The 18,872-nt window shown below is 44.0% G+C and overlaps 1 long non-coding RNA gene and 1 pseudogene across 1 annotated transcript; both read left to right on the forward strand.

Moving 5' to 3' along the window:
- The first annotated feature begins 5,053 nt into the window (after positions 1–5,053).
- LOC120925641 lies at positions 5,054–5,203 on the forward strand (annotated as a pseudogene).
- A 10,289-nt stretch (positions 5,204–15,492) lies between these two features.
- On the forward strand, positions 15,493–16,519 carry LOC120924997. Its single transcript, XR_005746510.1, has 2 exons — positions 15,493–15,851; positions 16,183–16,519. It is a non-coding gene; the product is annotated as an uncharacterized LOC120924997 (long non-coding RNA).
- Positions 16,520–18,872: the final 2,353 nt, after the last annotated feature.

Consider the following 18,872-nt stretch of genomic DNA (forward strand, 5'->3'; position numbering starts at 1 on the left):
CACGCATGCGTCGAAGTCATTCGACGCATGCGAGGGACGGCGGGCGCTCGGACATGTACGGTAGGTCTGTACTGACGACCGTACATGTCCGAGCGGGCAGGATTCCAGCGGACGGTTTTAAAACACGTCCAGGAATATTTGTCTGCTGGGAAAAGGCCCGGCGGGCAAATGTTTGCTGGAATTCGGCCCGCTCGCGCCTACACACGACCGAACATGTATGCTGAAACTGGTCCGCGGACCAGTTTCAGCATACATGTTTGGTCGTGTGTACGGGGCCTTAGACATATTTGGGCATTTGCTCAGATTTCATGACTGAGGTTTACAACCACTTTAAACACTTGTAGACCACCCACTGTAGATGTACTGTGGCAGGGTGACGTACCTAGTATGTGATCTGTGAGTCGGGGTAGGGGGCATGCTCACCATGGCTGTGCTGCGATTCGCTGCAGCAAAAAACAATCAATTGGCTCCGGTAGTTACCAAAGAGAGCCATGTGTATGTAAACAAACACAGGGCTCTTCGGACAGCAGCAATGTGCTGTTTTTCTTCTGTCTGCAAATCAGGAAGTAAAAACCAGCACATTGCTTAGTAAAAACTGTAAACAGCACACGCATAAACACATGTTTGGGCACACATTTAACTCCTTGATTGCCCCTGATGTTAACCCCTTTCTAGCCAGTGTAATTTGTACAGTGACAGTGCATATTTTTAGCACTGATCACTGTATTAGTGTCACTGGTTCCCCAAAAATTGTCAGTTAGTGTCCGGTTGTCCGCCAAAATATTGCAGTCCTGCTATAAGTCGCTGATCGCCGCCATTACTAGTAAAAATAAATAAAAACACCATAAATATATCCCACAGTTTGCAGACGCTATTACTTTTGTGTCAAACCAATTTATTATTTATAATTTATTGGGCCTTTTTTAACAAAAATATGTAGCAGAATACAATACAAAATGATAGCGTCTACAAAATAGGGGATAGTTTTATGGCATTTTCAATAATGTTTTTTTTTTACTAGTCATGATTTTTATCATGACTGTGACATTATGGCAGACACATCGGACACTTTTGACAAATTTTTGGGACCATTGTCATTTTTACAGCGATCAGTGCTATAAAAATGCACTGATTACTGTGAAAATGACACTGGCAGTGAATGGGGTTAACCACTAGGTGGCGCTCTAGGGGTTGAGTGTGCCCCAGTGAGTGTTTCTTACTGTAGGGGGGGATGGGCTACATGTGACAAGACAGTCATCACCGCTTCCCATTACAGGAAGCGGTGATATACTGTCATTGTCACTAGGCAGAGCGGGGAGATGCTTGATTACATTAGCATCTCCCCGCTCTATCTCTCCGTGAGACAATTGCGGTTATCCCCACGGCAAACGATTCCGCGGGACCCGCAGTCGGGTTTACGGAGCTTGCGGCGCACGCGCATGCACAATGGCACTTCCTTAAAGGGGACGTATATATATATACGTCCTTCTGCCCAGGAGTGCCATTGTGTTGACGTATATATGCATACAGCGGTCGGGAAGCGGTTAAGGAGCAACTTATCCCCCTTGGACAGCAGCATTTGACAACCTGTGGAGAGGGTAGTGTTAGATGGAGTAGTAGATTTAAACTGTAGATGGACGTCACATAAATTAAAGCCTAACTCCAGCTAACACTTAAAGGAGTTGTAAAGGAAAAATTATTTTTTGCTCAAATGACTGTTTACAGGGTATAGAGACATAATAGTTAACTGATTCCTTTTAAAAACGATTAAAAAGAGATAAAAATCAATCATATAATGTACCTGTAGTTTCAGTTCGTTTTTGCATGTTATCCTGCCTCTGTGCTGTATAGAGCAATAGAGAAGTAATGGTTTGGAAAATGAAACTAGAAGCTCCCAGTACTGTGGTCCTCAGGAAACAGACAAACAGGAAGTGTCCAGAACAGAGCAGAATTACAGCAACATCAGAGCAAAAACGAACAATGAGGACATTAAACCAGGACTGCAGTAAGGTAAAGGATGCTATTTAGCTAAAAAAAATTCTTTAGTGACCCTTTAAGCAGTTGCAAAAACAGTTCTTTTATTTTTCACTTTCCACATAGAGGTTTTACTTATATGAATAAAAACTGCTCATCGTAAGCATCCCTGTCAGTATTAAATTGTTTATGATCGTGGCCCTCTGACCGAGAGAGAGGTGTGGATCACATTAACACTTACAACATAAATAGACTCGAAGTGTGCCTTGGTGGTCTGATCAGTATGCCAAGAAAAGGGGGCATACCCAAGGTAAGTAATGGGTAGTTAATTGAAGAAGGATATGCTGAGAAGTGCCCTGAAAAAGGGAAGGGGCGGGAGGGTGTCGAATGCGATTAAATGTGCAGACTCACAAGCATGAGGTGAGCTGAGAAGAGTCGGCCAGTGACGCATAGTACCGCACACTGAACCGACAAAGAGCATGTGGGAGTGGGCTGCTTAAATACCCTCCGGGCTCCTCCCATAAACTTAGGCCACCATATTGGCCTTCTTATTTATGGTCGTTACCCTCTGACCGAAAGAGAGATGTGGATCACGTAAACACGCGACAAGACTCACAACATAAATAGACCTGAAGTGTGCCTTGGTGGTCTGGTCACTGGTAGACATGTGCAGACTGGAATATTTCGTTTCGTTTTTTTCGTTTTCGTTTGGAAAATAAATTTATTTAGTTACTCCCGAAAATCGTTTTGATTTATTTCGTTTTTCGTTGGGGAATAGCTTTCGTCCGAAAATCCAATAATACTTGGTTTCTGTCGAATGGTCAAAAGAATATTCGCCGGAACGTCGAATCTTTGTTGGTTTCTGTCTAATGGTCAAAAAATATTCGACGGAACGTCGAATCTTTACGTCGAATCGTACATTTCCGTTCGAATATTCCGCCTACAAGAATTCTAATGTTGTATGACTAGTAATAATGTCAAATCTATTCTCTATAATGTCGAATCTATTTTCTCATAAATCGAAATCTATTCTCTGTAATGTCGAATCTATTATTTCTATAGTGTCGAATCTTTTCTCTATAATGTCGAATCTTTTCCCTATAATGTCGAATCTCTCTATATGGAATTTTTACCGCAACGAAAACGAAAATAAAGCATTTTTTATGTCGGATCTTTCGGTTTTCGTTTCTTGCACTTTCGTTATCGTTTGTTAAAACGATAACGAAAAAAACAGATTTTCGGACGAAAATGCATTCTAACGAAAACGAATGCACATGTCTACTGGTCAGTATGCCAAGAAAAGGGGGCAAAAGACTCAGATAGGGAAATAGCTTTTATTGATTTATTGTATTTATTGAGCCAGCTTGGTAAAGGCTTGTGCCATTTCTTCCTGAGGATTTTGGATGTATGTGGCAAAACAAGCAGACTTTCATCAGCCTAGTATCTTGATTACGTGGTCTGGTACTCCCTGTTGGGAGGCAGCTGAGGCTGCTCTAATTCAGAAGGAACGTACAGAGAACTGACTGGGGTTTGAAGCCCAAGTTGCTTAGGAGGATTCTGACATGCTTGACAAACTGGCTGCCACTCAGGGAGCTGGTTTAGAAAGGGTAGCAACGAGCTACCATCAGATTGGCTGGGTAGATGGAGCAGTAGTAAGTCGAGCACCGTCACTGGGCGTCAGGCGTTATTAGTCTGAAACAGGTTGATGTCAACCCCGGGGCTCGTTTGTTGAGTTTGCAGACTGTGAGAGTGTAGTGGTTTGAAAGTGAGTCAGGTGGCGTCGGAGCAGTGTCTGACTGCCGGAGCCGCTGACTGTAAATTCACTAGGTCGTAGGGAACCGTAGAAGGCCTGGTAGATGGCTGTTTGGATGACTAGGCTGGGCAAAGCCCCAAACGGAGAACAAGTAAGGATTTCAGACATGTCCCTAAAGAGGGCACTCTTGGATAGTAGGCGCTTGCCACTGACTACAGGTTGGTGCTTTTGTATGCCCTGTAGGATGGACTTGACTGCATGGGCTTGAGAATACTGACGGTTTACTGGGGTCCTGCAGGGACAGGAAATGCTGGACGCCATCTAGGTATAGCGTGATAGTATGTATGATTGCAAGGGTCTTAACGGGTGTCAGGTTGCTGAGACGATATTGCGTTTTGCAATGGTCTCAAATGAGTGTCGGGCTGCTGAGACGACTTTGTATGACTGCAAGGGTCTGAACGGGTGTCAGGTTGCTGAGACGATATTGTGTTTGCAATGGTCTCAAATGAGTGTCAGGCTGCGAAGACGACTTTGTATTGCTGCAAGGGTCTAAACGGGTGTCAGGTTGCTGAGATGAGATTGTGTGGTTGCAAAGGTCTAGACAAGTGTGAGGTAGCTTTTATGATATTACATTTTACAAGCGTCTCAAATGAGTGTCCACTGCGGGAACTAAAACACATGGCATGAGGGAAACAACGAATGGCAATGGTAGAAATTATGTAATGTATCTGATACAAATTGGTTGTAGAGTGTATGCTACCCCTTGCTTTGAAACCGGACACCTACCAACCACCCATCCCCCCAGGCTAATCAAGTGCAAACAAGGCACCAGGTGGGTCTAATTACCACCTCAATCTGCCAAAAAACCCATACGAACAATACATGCTAATCTCCAAATGGATGAGACGGCAACACCATGGACAGTGAATTTTATAACCAGTGAAGCCTGTGTCGAGTGATATCAGACAACAACTGACAGTGGCTCGGAGGCTTGGATTTACAAATGAATCATATGTTTGGCAGAAGGACGTTACAAATGTTCCAAGCCTGTGCCGAATGATGTTGGGACATGAGCAACAATAACTCAGAGGCAGGTTTTTTACAAAAGGGATGCAGGATAGGAAGCATAACGAATTGCAAGATTGCACATGATACGAAAATGTTTGAATACTACCGCCGACGAAGACCATGAACCGAGAAGCCGCAATGCACTTGGGATTGAATGCGTAGACTCACGAACATGAGGTGAGCTGGGAAGAGTCGGCACAGTGACGTGTAGTAACACACACTGAACCGACAAAGAGCATGTGTGAATGGGCTGCTTAAATACTTACCTGGCAGGGGAGACACCATGATCATGAAGGTGGTTCTCCCAGGACGAGGCTCGGCCATTGCACTCTGGCCGTGCTGATCGTGGTGTCTTCCCTGCCGCTTCTCGGCCTTTTGGCTAAGATCAGGTGTAGTATCTGTTCTTATCAGTTGTCAGAGGAGCGCTGAAGCCCCTCCATTGGGAGGGTGGATGCAATCCAATGACGTCATTGCACCTGGAAGGATGGTTTCAGCAGTGACTTTGCCGTGCTGCCCGACAGATACTGGGGGCCGGCCCATGGTCGAGTCTGAGCCATTTGGAAGGGTGCTCCTGGTGAGGATGGGTGGCTGCACTTGGTCTTGTTTTTTTTGCCGAGTTCTAGTCTGGCCTTCTGCCTGGCTGGTGTAAGTGCTATCTCTGTCAGCGATCCGGTGGGAGGAGCTGGTACTGTCCTGAGAGTAGACGGGGTAAGGCCATGCAAATCCGCTGGGTTGACAGAGGGTCTGGAGGGGCTAGTATTGGCGGAGGCTGCTAACTGGAGCAGCAGTTCTCCCTAGAAACCCTTGAAGGGCTCTCTATCTGGCAGGGGTGGAGGGCTGCACTGGCCGGTTGGGGGGTTGGATATAGAATGAAAAGCCTATGGTGCATGTGCCCCTGGAGTGGCAGTCCAGGGGTATCTGAGAATCACTGTGTGTGAGGGACACTTTGATTTAAGGATACCACAGTCACTGCACCAGCTACACGCTTTTTTTAGCACCTGCCTCCTGGGCCGGGCTTTTGGGCTAGGACCGGAGGAATTTTTTATTCAGGGCCGGAGGGCCTGGTCATTGTTAAACACAGTGAGCACTCTTTCACTCTCCTATTCACTATCCCTTTCCCCCACTTTATTTTATTTATTGCCTATGTTTTGTCACTTTTTTGTCTTTTTTTGTTTGTGCACATTTTGTCTCACTGTGTGATCAGTAGGGTGCCGGTCCTTGGGCCAGCCCTGAATGTCTTGGGAGTGGGTGGACATGGCCTTCTAGCTTAGTTCGCCTGCTCTCATGGGGTCTCCCTTCGGGGGAGCCCCACCTAGTACTGGGAGGGTTCTGTTTCGGCAGTCCCTCCGAGGAAGTTGGGTCCGTGTCGGCTTCGGTTGCTCGGACCACAGTACCTCAGTCCCTGTCTGGAGCCTAACGCCCCTGGGGATCAGGGTTTTGGGTCCTTTCTTCACAGGAGGACCACTTGACGTTGCACCCGTCTGCACGTTTTTGTAAACACTCTTTATGTGTGTGCACATTTTTTCTGCACCGGGTGGAGTTTTTTGGGTGTGTTCACACGCCATAGGCTTTTTTTAAAAAAAAAAGAAAAAATACCCTCCCATAAACTCAGGCCACCATATTGGCCTTCTTATTTGTCTCAGCCCTCTAACTACTACTTCCTTGGATAGCTTGGTCTCTTAAAAGAAATGGAAAAATAACAGATCTACTGACAGGATCATCAGATGAGTGAAAGCATATAAAAGAAAACAAATGTAGCCACTGCATCCAAGGCACTGCATCCAAGGACTGTGGGTATTGGTACAGTGAACTCCAACATATTAATTATTTGCTCTTGATATTTTTTAACAAGCAAAATGGATCTCTTTACAAATCAGCTTATTTTAAGGCTGTGAAAAAAGGGCACCTTCACGGTGGGCACCCCAGTTACCTGTTTGTGCGTGTTACATCTCAACGTGTCTGTGCACCATTATAGCCACTCACACTATGCAGCATTAGTGCTGCACAAATAAATTTGTAAAACACATAAAAGTGGACATACTACGACAGTAGTTAGAAATCAGAGATGCTATCCTTTGGCCAGCCTCATTTTTTTTTTTTGCAAGGCTGAGATGATGGTACCAGCTGTTCTCAGACATTCAAACAATACCACTAGTTGTCTCACATGAGATAGCTATTCATTGCATTGAATAAAAAGCTGCATCTTGTGTAAGCCTGTGCCTGGCTCTAGACTTGGAGCCTCTGATCTTCATTTCAACTTCAGTTCAGCCTTTCACTGCTTTAGATAGTGATTATTTCTACTTACTTATACTATAGCCTTCATGAGGCTTCATGGGTCTTCGATGAGGCTTCAGTGGGGCTTCAAGCGAGCTTTGCCACAGACTTCTATGGAGGCTTTGAAGATGCTTTGAAGCACCACTAATAATACATGAGGTAAACAGGACTGTAACCTAACCATTTAGTGACAGGAGCTTTGACTAGCGTTCAGAGCTTTAACAATGCCTGTCAGAAGCCTTGTTGAAGCCGAAGCAAGTGTAAATGAGCCCTACCATTATATATCATTATCGCATGTTTTGGCTGCTATAGCTAACCATGCATACATGATATGTCATATCTTATTTAACAAATGATTGAAGGGTTTCAAGGAATCCCCAAAGACCTCCCTGTCCACATAGAAAGGTGGGCAGGGAGGACTATACCGGTACTGAGTAGAATGGTTGTATTTAACCAAAATAGTTCACATGGATAGGTTTAGAAAAATGTATTCACATAGTATACATAAAAAGGAATTAAAAGTAATACAAAACATTTAAAATACAAAACAGATACACTTGACCACAATCAGGTCACCAGACGTGCAATTCCTTCATTGAGAAGAAGGGGGTTCAGGTGAGAAATTGCAGCCATGAGACAGACAATCTCGAGTCTCGACTAGTTTCGCAATTTATTTATCGCTTCGTCAGGAGACAATCTAAAGGGCACAGCGTCCTAAATCCCCAGCAGGGTCCAAGGCAACCGGTAAGAGGATAGCTCACATGGGAGCCAAGAGAGGCACTCCTAAGGCAGACCTGATAGCCCAGGGGGGAATAACAGAATAATAGGGATGTGGGTCCCAGGACCATAGGTCTCGTTTGATGGGACTACAAAGATAGTCAAGGTGGTTGAGCCTAAGATAATAAACACCCAGGTGTGAATTAAGCAAATAGTAAATAAGTTACCAGTCCACTGCTAAACACAGCGCTAGTACTGTTATGTGTATGGTAATACACATGTCCTGGGACCCCGGCTCAAATGCCAGGACAGGACATGTGTATTACCATACACATAACAGTACTAACTCAGTACCGGTATAGTCCTCCCTGCCCACCTTTCTCTGTTGGGTTTTCAGGGTCTTTGGGGATTCCTTGAAACCCTTCAATCATTTCTTGAATACTAGGATGATGGTACACCCCCTATATTTTTGTATTTTCTTAAGTGTAAGAGGTTAAATCTTATATCGTATTTAACCACTTAAAGGACCCCTTCACGCCAATATACATCGGCAGAAGGGCACGGCTGGGCACAGGCACGTACATGTACGTTGCCTTTAAGAGCCCAGCCACGGGGTCGCGAGCTCGGCGTTGGCGCCGAGCTCACGACCTGGTCCTGTCCGCGATCGGTCACAGGAGCTGAAGAGCGGGGAGAGGTGTGTGTATACACACCTTCCCTGTTCTTCTGTTTGGCAGTGACACTGATCGTCTGTTCCCTGATAACCCTCCCTTACTCTATGGAAAATGAAAAAAAAAGTTTTGCCTATAGATCTACTTTAAATAAAAAAGATGACTTGATATAAAAAAAAATGTATTACATAATGCAACTTGGCAGTGCTTAGATATGGTGACTGTATTTGTTTAGCATTTTTCAGGCTAATGCCGCGTGCACACAAATTCCGACAACAAATGTTCGATGTGAGCTTTTGGTCGGATATTCTGACCATGTGTAGGCTCCATCGGACATTTGCTGTCATAAGTATATTAAATAAACATAAGTGAAGATACGTAAAAAAGCTAAATGGTGCTGAATCATAAAATGTATGTAGATGTTGTAAGGGGTTTGCTCGGTAGCGGGGTGTGTGACCTCCTGAGTGGGTTCACTACACACTGAACTATACAGAGAGGCAGCCCTGAGTGGTTGAAAAACAAGGGTTATGGTTTATTCTTCCATATTGCTGGAAATAAGTGCAAGCATCAAAACAGCATAAACAAAATAAAACATAAAATAAACCCTGGCCACTTGGGCCGTCTACCTTTACAACACAGGAACCTACCTATGGAGTCTGACACAGCCTACTGCTGGGCAGACACTGCTGGTCTTCCAGCAGAAAACTGCTCACTGCTCTCCTTAACTCAACAAGCCTCAGGATGCAGCATTGAGTAGTAATCCTCTGGACAATTTATAGAGGCGTTAATTTCCTCATTCTGAACAGCTGAAGCTATCCAAAATCCTTAAACCTTTCTGGCTACTTCTGCAGCCGACACCCGATAGTAATTGGTGATTTTTCTAAACAAGGCAGAAATGTATCTCCCGTCTGTGACAACACCCCCAGATTTACCTGACTTCCTGTCACACACCCCCCCTCTTGGTTCAACCTTAGGGTTGGGACACAGGTTGCCAGGCACGCATGTACTCGGGACAAACCATCTGCATTCCCCATTTTAACACCGGGGTGATGCGTTACCACAAAACTAAATTCCTGAAGGGTCAGGAACCACCTATTTATTCTCCTATTGGTCTCCTTGTTTTGTGTCATCCACTTTAATGGGGCATGATCCGTCACCAGTTCAAACTGTCTACCCACGAGGTAGTACCGGAGAGAATCCAAAGCCCATTTCACCGCCAAACACTCTTTCTCAATGATGGCATAATTCTCCTCATGGGCCTTCAACTTTCAGCTGAGGTAAAGAACAGGGTGTTCCTCCCCCTTAATAACCTGTGACAGTACAGCTCCTAACCCCACATTTGACGCATCTGTCTGAACCACAAAGTCCAGGGAAAAATCAGGCGAATTTAGAACTGGCTGACTACATAAGGCTGTTTTAAAGCCTGAAAAGCTGTTTCTGCTTCGGGAGTCCATTTGGTCATGACAGACTCCTTCCCTTTGGTCAAATTGGTCAGGGGAGCAGCCTGTGAGGCAAAATGGGGGATAAAACGGCGATAATAACCCGCGATCCCCAAAAATGCATGAACCTGTTTCTTATTGGTGGGACGTGGCCAATCCTGAATAGTCTCAACTTTGTTTATCTGGGGCTTGATTAGACCTCTTCCAATAGTATACCCCCGATACTTCGCCTCTTCTAACCCAAGGGTAATTTTTTTTGGATTGGCTGTAAACCCGGCTTCCCAGATGGAATCCAACACAGCCTGAACTTTTGGTAAGTGTGAGTCCCAATCCTCACTGTGGATGACCACATCATCGAGGTATGCAGCAGCATAGGCTTGATGAGGCCGAAGGGTCTTATCCATGGTGCGTTGAAACGTGGCAGGAGCATTCTGTAACCCAAAAGGCATCCTCCGATATTGAAAAGATCCTTCTGGAGTTACAAATGCTGTTTTTTCCCTGGCCGAATTCGAGAGAGGAATTTGCCAATACGGTATCTTATTTACGCTACACCGCCGCAACTTAGAGAGGCAAGTGCAGTATTCACAAAGGGTAGGGTAGGTATCACATGGGTAGGTACAGAGCATGATGGGACTGTGAGGCCTATATAGGTCCGATGCAAGGCGCGCATCTGTCATTTCAGCGAGAAGGACCGGCGTGTCAACATCGGGAGAAGAAGAGAAGTGAAGAACATGACGTCACAGCACGGAAGAAGAACTCACAGCACGGAAGGAGGAGAAGAAGACGTACAGCACGGAAGAAGGGACCGGACAGCGAGACGAAGAACCGGGGTGCGACGAGTCAACAGCGGAGAGCGGCGAACATAGAAGGAGACCCCCCGGATAGCGGAGAAGACCCGTCGGGATAGCGGAAGAAGAAGAGCCCCGCCGAAGACGCCGAAGGAAACCCGCCGGGGGGGTGGGGGCTTTTTTAAAAGCCACCCCCCCCCCGGCGGTGGAAGAGAACCAGACGGCGGCCCCCACCCACCCGAAGACGTCAAAGAAGAAGCTCCCCCTGGTAAAAGAGCTAATAAAGAAGACAGGGGGCAGCCTCCGGAGCAGACTAATAAAATATTTTAATACCCTGTGTGGTTTATTTGTGTTTTTACCACTTTTCTTGCAGGTGAATGGGTAGGGGTACGATGTACCCCCATACTCATTCACTTAGGGTGGGGGGCCGGTATCTGGGGACCCCCTTATTAAAGGGGGCTCCCAGATTCCGATAAGCCTCCCGCCCGCATACCCCGACAACCAACGGCCAGGGTTGTCAGGAAGGGGCCCTGTCCTCATCAACATGGGGACAGGGTGCTCTGAGGTGGGGGGGCCGCAGTGCGCCCCCCTGCCCCAGAGCACCCAACCCCCCCATGTTGAGGGCATGCAGCCTGGTACGGCTCAGGAGGGGGGGGGGGCGCTCGCTCATTCCCACTCCCTTCCTGGCTGGCCGGGTAGCGTGCTTTGGATACGGGTCTGGTATGGATTGTAGGGGGACCCCCTACGCCGTTTTTTTCGGCGTAGGGGGGCTCTCCTTACAACCCATAACAGACCTAAGGGCCCGGTATGCTCCTGAGGGGGGGACCCATGCCGGATTTTTATTTAAAATCCGGCGGGGACTTCCCCCTCAGGATTCATAACAAACGCCGCACACGTGTAGAATTGGCCGGAATCCAAGTCGGATCTCCCGTCGCTTCTATGACGCGCTTGCTGGGATGTGCTGTCACTATTCCAGTGAGTGCGAGATGTCGGCGAGATCTCGGCACCATGTCGCCGAGAATCAGCGCGACGCTGTCGTGCTAAAAACACAATATCACAAACACTTACTGTACATTTTATGATTCGGCACCATTTAGCTTTTTTACGTATCTTCACTTATGTTCATTTGGGGTTAATATACTTATGACACGTCAGATTTTTTCCGACACACAATTATTACCTACAATATGAATATATATATCCTTTTTTTTGCATTTAATGTGGTCGTTCACACACAAACACATAAATACCTATACGATAATTTTCTCACTAACTATATATCACGTCCATTGGTTCATCCGCATGACCACTACTCCATAAAGAATTTTTTTTTTTTTTTTTTAATTTAATTTAGTTTAAACCACACCTATGGACATATATATATATATATGTCTACTATACATTTTTTAGACATAAAAATACTTTTTTCTTACACAGAGCCAATTTCTTAGCATCTGGATACACTACAACAAACTCTTTTCACCATCACAGTTTGATATTGTCACATGGGCGATGCAACTCAATAACTGTGAAGGTTTTATACACTATGTTTTACACATAGCTACCTATTCAAACAAAGGGAATGACTTGCACATACAGATTTTACACTTTTTACTTTTATATTTATCTATCTATGTGTGTTTTTTGAATGTGAGTTTAATTTTGCATTTAGGTATCTTTAAGCACACATGTGAAGACACTTTCCGATCGGTTTGGGAGTTCCCTTCACTAATTGGGTCTCACTTGCGGATGGTCAATGTCAATCACATGTCTTGGGTTAGAATCATATATATTTGAAGTGTGTTCTTTTTTATGCTAGCCATGATTAAGCACTGATTTGGAGTGTGAAATGCGTAGGCTGTTATTCCCGTTCTCTGCTTGTTTTGTAGTGCATTTTTTATATTAAAGACAACCTTATGTTTTTTTGGAGTGCGGCTGTCCATCCCTTTTTTCTTCTATCAATTGCTTCGTGCATTGCCGGCAGTGCCGGCACCCTTGATTCCCTGAACTGTTGCTGATTGTTCAACATACCCACCTGGAGCGGTTACTTCCTTCCCTTTGTCTGTCTTGGACTTAGCATCCTGCATTACCAGCTCGGGGGTTGTTGTGTGTAATCTCTTCTCTACTGAAGTCTTGTTTAATACTTCGACACATCCACGTTCAGGTTATCAGTCTTTTCATGGATAATATTATGCCTACATCTACACCAGCAGAGCCGGGATTCAGCAGGACCCTGACTACATCAGCGGAGAATCTTTTCAGGTTGGGCACTTTAACAACTTTGCCACCCAATAATGACAATGAAATCTCACTTCTTAAAATGTTCAGACAACTCGAACACCTTATGGCTAAAGAGATAAGATCATATTGGGACACTTACTTTTTGTCGGATTATATTTCGATGGCCCAAATACCCCGCGGGTTGCCGATTAAGAAATTTCTGACTTCGGAGCTATTTAATGATGATTTAAAGAAAGAATGGACGGACACTCTAAGCACCTGCTCACTCAATCTCATGGGAATATTAATTAAGTCCAATCAGAAACAGATAGAAAAGCTACAAACTGAAGTATCTACTATCCAGAAAGAGTTAACATCTTTGCAAACCCATCCTGATTTCATGAAATTAGATGGAAAACTTAACAAAAAGCTGGATAAGCTAGAAAAATACGTCATTGATACGAAGAAAGGCAAAAAAACGAGAGATTGCATCGACTATGAGAGCAATAGCGTGTACGTTTGGAAACAACCTCAATACCAATCCAAACGATCCCGCAAAAACAGAATTAAGAAAGTGAGTTTCTCTGATTTGGAATGACACTATGGCCACATCGGGGTCGGAGTCATCACCTGACCAAGGTGTAATGGCATCGGGATCATCTATGAAAGAAGGAATGGACACCCTGACATCCAGTGGACACCCTCGCGGATCCAACAAGGAGGCGAAAAAGAAAAGAACCACCATCAGAAAACAAGACGAGGGGGGAAAAGACACAAGGACAAAAAGAACCCCATATTCTTTGCGAGGGGGAACACAGAAATAATAACCAATGTATTGAATATCTCGCAAAGACTCCTTAGTGTGGAAGAAACTGAGATATTATCTAAGGGGCTCAACTTTTGCCCAACGGAACATTTCGACTTGTTTGGAACCATACTGGACGTTAATAATCTTTCCTGCGGACTTACTCTCAAAAAACACTTTCTTGCTTCTACTCCAGAGACAGAAGAGGTATGCGGTGACAGTCCAGGGTCGGGTGAGTCGGTTCCCTCTCCTATTCTGTTTAGAGATGTATGTGGTTTACAAGACTTAACCGATTTATTGTTAGAATCGGATTCTGGTCCTGTAGACCCCTCTGATAGCCATGATATGATATCTTTTAAATTAAGATCCAATTTTTACCCAGTTGGGTTTAGGGGCAAGGATCTTGATTCATTTCAAAGATTGGTGGAGAGGGACCTCACACACCTGGCCCATAATGGTTGCACCACTGGGTCTTCTACTAATCTGCCCATATAGAAAAGTTCGCTCTGAGACCTTTGGGAGCGGATCACAACATTACTATCAGAAATGCCAACAAAGGGGGTACAGTAGTAGTCCTAGATTCATCAGTTTACAGAGATGAGGCACTCCGACAGTTGTCGGATGAGAACACGTATCAGTTACTCAGAACGGATCTCACCACCCCCTTTACTAAAAAGTTGACAACACTCTTAGATAGGGCTGTGCAAGCAGGCATTTTTTCTGGTCCAGAAAGAGATCTTTTTATCCCTAGCCATCCCATAATGTCGGTGTTTCACCACCTACCTAAGATCCACAAAGGACTGGACCCGCTCGTCGGTAGACCGATTGTGGCAGGCATCGGTTCGCTCAATGAGAGATTAGGGGAATGGCTAGATGGACAACTACAACCATTGGTAGTCAAGCTCCCAGGCTTTTTACGTGATACTAAGCAATTACTTTCCAAATTTGACGGCTTTGCATGGGATAAAACATTTAGATGGGTCAGTTGCGACGTTGCTAGTTTAGATCTCCAGGCAGTTACCTTCTTTTTAAAAGAATCTGGTAAATTTTCACTATCCTTACAGGAATTCATAGTGCAATCACTAGAGTATCTCCTTACTCATAATTTTTTTATGTTTGACGGGAGCTATTACCTCCAGAGATGTGGGGCCTCCATGAGAGCCAAATTTTCACCCTCCCTGGCCAACCTGTATATGGGATGGTGGGAGAGGTTCCGCATCTTTGGATGTGATAGCCCCCGTCGTGATGATACTGTTTTATATTGTCGTTACATCGACGACTTGCTATTTGTCAGTTCGGAGGAGTCTGCCAATTTGGATACATGGCTCGCTTATCTGAACGACAATGATTTGAATTTGAGGTTTACAGGGAATCTACAGGTTACCACCACTGACTTCCTAGATGTCAAACTTACGGGTACCAATGGGTGTGTAATCACAGGTCTACATAGAAAGAGCACAGCGGGTAACGTCCTCCTTCGAACTGATTCATGACACCCTAAGCACACCATCAGGGGCATACCCTTCAGTCAATTTTTAAGACTTAAACGTCTTTGCAGTACATCTGAAGGTTTCGCCAGAGAAGCAGCTGGTATGGCTTCCAGATTTAAAGTAAGGGGCTATCCCACCAAGACCATCAATAAGGCTCTATCTAAGGTCAACTTTATACCCAGATCCTCTTTATTAGAGGACAAGTACAAAGATTGCATTTTTATAATGCCAATGTACTTAGAGCCATAGGTTTTTCCCTTACAACCTGCTTGGACGTTTTTCAATTTTATTTTCTTTAATGTTTGTGCTCTCTTTTATTGTTAGGGATTGAACTTAGTTCATAGAATTGACTATCATTGTGAGCCCTCTTCCTTTCATACCAGGCATCTTTATTCCAATTGTCGCATTATCTGGGTTCTCCAGTATGTAGAGGTAATTATTAATTGCCTATATGTTGTAATCATTAGAGACATATTATCTTTATAAAGTAATTCAGATCATTATATTCCTTCTATATGTCTTGGGGCTCCCTACATAGATGTTTGCTTTTTCTTTCCCCTTCACAGTTTTCGATTTACATGTCTCACTATGGGAAAGGCACTTCAAGTTCATTCTAATATTTTCAGCAGATGACCTATGTTTCTCGCGTTTTAAGGTATGCCACAAGCCCCTCCCCCGGCCGCCTTCTGTTGTCAGTAATCCCAAGCAACTCCAATATTTAATTAATTTAATTAATTTAATGTTCAAACCAATTGATTTTAAAGCGCTTTTTAGCGCATACCTGTGCGCATAAGCTGTGCAGCCAGACATACATTTACTGACATAGGGGGCACACATTTTTTATGGCCCCTCCACCTGTATGTCCATTTGTGCATCTCCTCACACAAGGGGAACAACCTGAATGAGGGAATATTGATATTTTCTGTGTTTTTGTTTTCTGGTATCTCACTTTTGCATTACTATTTATATTTTTTCATTCATTTTAGATTATACAGCGACAACCTTGCTTGACCCTCGCTCTGATGAAGAGGCTCCACCCTATATAAGCCTCGAAACGTTGGCACGTCTGTCTTTACTGCAATAGACAGCTTTCTAAGGGGGTGTTTTCTATACGCAATTTTTCGTCGCTATTATATATTGTTTTCTATGTTTTGTTATTATCCTTGTAATTTTTGATGTTTAAAGTTGTTTGACCTCTGTATGCCCGGATTTGCTTGCCCCTTTTCTTGGTCATATTGGATGCTTTTACTACATTTTGTAACTTTGGCCTTGATGTGTTGTTCACTTTAACAACACTGAATAAAATGTGATACTTTGTGACAATATCACTGTTTACCAATCAATTTTTCACTTTATTTACAACCAGGCTCCCAATCTAAAAGTCCCACCGAGGAAACACAACCCCAATTTTGGGGTACACATATTTATTAGAGGACAAAGGCTATGATGGAAAACACACCAAAACTCCCTTTAATAAAAACGTCCCAGTCTTCTCCACACCCTATAGCTCTGAATTTAACAAAATAAGACAGATCGTTACTAAGTATCTTCCTGTCTTATATAACTACACAGCATATCAGTCAATACTATCTAAAGGCATTAAAACAGTCAGCCACAGAGCACCTACACTAGGGGGCATTCTCTCACCAAGCCTATTTTCAACCAAAGTAGTGAAAGAAAATTGGTTACATTTCAAAGAAACCTTTAGGTGTGGGATTAAAGGGTGTAGATACTATCGTCACATCGAGACTGGACAGCACATACGCTCGTAATCCACCAATAAAGGTTTCAAAATAAAACAATTCATTAATTGCAATACCACCTTCTTAGTCTATGTAATCAACTGCAACCTATGCAATGTCCAATATGTGGGTCGAACTATTAGGAGACTGAAAGACAGGCTAAGCGATTGGTGACCCAAACCACATGCCTCATATAAAGTCCCAACCCCATTTTTTACATTAACCAGGGATGGAGATGCGATTCCAGGAGTGTCACACATTGCCTCCACAGATCTACCACCAACAAGTTAATTCATGCATTGTCGTTTTTTGACTAGCTGACCCAGTTTGATGTGGTCCGCACCCAGTTTGGTGGTATTTTGGTTTGGTAGGCATGTTTTTGGTTTCACCCCTGTTTTTTGTATTTTGTTTTTTCAGTGCTCTCATTTGCCAGACCAACCATAGATAGGGGCGGTTCTATGTTGCTTTCTGCTCCCTGTCTATTAATTAGCACACCTGGGTTCCTCCTTTGGAGGCCTTAAAAATCACAGTTAGGACTGCAGTTACACAGAGTGCCGTGACGTGGCCTGCAGCTTCCCAGACATTTGCAAATGACTGCAACTGAACCTCTGTTTTAATTACATACAGTTAGACAGACTAATTTGGTTTTGTGCTTCTTTGGTTTGGTATTTTTGAGCCTGGTCTTTATGGTAAGAATTTTTACATTTGCCATTATATATATATATTTATACTTAATCGCATATTGCTAATCGCATCTCATTTAAAGTCCCAACCGTCCATATTTTATCCTTACAGGGATGGAGGCCTGTGGTGACCCAAACCACATGCCTCATATAAAGTCCCAACCCCATTTTTTACATTAACCAGGGATGGAGATGCGATTCCAGGAGTGTCACACATTGCCTCCACAGATCTACCACCAACAAGTTAATTCATGCATTGTCGTTTTTTGACTAGCTGACCCAGTTTGATGTGGTCCGCACCCAGTTTGGTGGTATTTTGGTTTGGTAGGCATGTTTTTGGTTTCACCCCTGTTTTTTGTATTTTGTTTTTTCAGTGCTCTCATTTGCCAGACCAACCATAGATAGGGGCGGTTCTATGTTGCTTTCTGCTCCCTGTCTATTAATTAGCACACCTGGGTTCCTCCTTTGGAGGCCTTAAAAATCACAGTTAGGACTGCAGTTACACAGAGTGCCGTGACGTGGCCTGCAGCTTCCCAGACATTTGCAAATGACTGCAACTGAACCTCTGTTTTAATTACATACAGTTAGACAGACTAATTTGGTTTTGTGCTTCTTTGGTTTGGTATTTTTGAGCCTGGTCTTTATGGTAAGAATTTTTACATTTGCCATTATATATATATATTTATACTTAATCGCATATTGCTAATCGCATCTCATTTAAAGTCCCAACCGTCCATATTTTATCCTTACAGGGATGGAGGCCTGTGGTGACCCAAACCACATGCCTCATATAAAGTCCCAACCCCATTTTTTACATTAACCAGGGATGGAGATGCGATTCCAGGAGTGTCACACATTGCCTCCACAGATCTACCACCAACAAGTTAATTCATGCATTGTCGTTTTTTGACTAGCTGACCCAGTTTGATGTGGTCCGCACCCAGTTTGGTGGTATTTTGGTTTGGTAGGCATGTTTTTGGTTTCACCCCTGTTTTTTGTATTTTGTTTTTTCAGTGCTCTCATTTGCCAGACCAACCATAGATAGGGGCGGTTCTATGTTGCTTTCTGCTCCCTGTCTATTAATTAGCACACCTGGGTTCCTCCTTTGGAGGCCTTAAAAATCACAGTTAGGACTGCAGTTACACAGAGTGCCGTGACGTGGCCTGCAGCTTCCCAGACATTTGCAAATGACTGCAACTGAACCTCTGTTTTAATTACATACAGTTAGACAGACTAATTTGGTTTTGTGCT

Source organism: Rana temporaria, chromosome 1 (genome assembly GCF_905171775.1).
Source record: "Rana temporaria chromosome 1, aRanTem1.1, whole genome shotgun sequence".
NCBI classification, from domain to species: Eukaryota; Metazoa; Chordata; class Amphibia; order Anura; family Ranidae; genus Rana; species Rana temporaria.